At 39.7% G+C, this 812-nt stretch overlaps 1 long non-coding RNA gene across 2 annotated transcripts in view; it reads left to right on the forward strand.

Moving 5' to 3' along the window:
- The window catches only part of LOC104998734, a 15,218-nt gene that overhangs the window by 11,331 nt on the left and 3,075 nt on the right, over positions 1 to 812 (forward strand). The gene's annotated exons all lie outside the window — the stretch shown is intronic.

Here is an 812-nt window from a genome sequence, read left to right on the forward strand (position 1 = left end):
CTGTCCTTTATCAAGCCCATCTTTGCATGAAATGTTCCCTTGGTAACTCTAATTTTCTTGAAGAGATCTCTAGTCTTTCCCATTCTGTTGTTTGCCTCTATTTCTTTGCATTGATCGCTGAGGAAGGCTTTCTTATCTCTTCTTGCTATTCTTTGGAACTCTGCATTCAGATGCTTATATGTTTCCTTTTCTCCTTTGCTTTTCACTTCTCTTCTTTTCACAGCTATTTGTAAGGCCTCCCCAGACAGCCATTTTGCTTTTTTGCATTTCTTTTCCATGGGGATGGTCTTGATCCCTCTCTCCTGTACAATGTCATGAACCTCATTCCATAGTTCATCAGGCACTCTATCTATCAGATCTAGGCCCTTAAATATATTTCTCACTTCCGCTATATAATCATAAGGGATTTGATATAGGTCATACCTGAATGGTCTAGTGGTTTTCCCTACTTTCTTCAATTTAAGTCTGAATTTGGTAATAAGGAGTTCATGATCTGAGCCACAGTCAGCTCCTGGTCTTGTTTTTGTTGACTATATGGAGCTTCTCCATCTTTGGCTGCAAAGAAATAATCAATCTGATTTCGGTGTTGACCATCTGGTGATGTCCATGTATAGAGTCTTCTCTTGTGTTGTTGGAAGAGGGTGTTTGCTATGACCAGTGCATTTTCTTGGCAAAACTCTATTAGTCTTTGCCCTGCTTCATTCTGTATTCGAAGGCCAAATTTGCCTGTTACTCCAGGTGTTTCTTGACTTCCTACTTTTGCATTCCAGTCCCCTATAATGAAAAGGACATCTTTTTTGGGTGTTAGTTCT

Source organism: Bison bison, unplaced genomic scaffold (genome assembly GCF_000754665.1).
Source record: "Bison bison bison isolate TAMUID 2011002044 unplaced genomic scaffold, Bison_UMD1.0 scf7180017864335, whole genome shotgun sequence".
NCBI classification, from domain to species: Eukaryota; Metazoa; Chordata; class Mammalia; order Artiodactyla; family Bovidae; genus Bison; species Bison bison.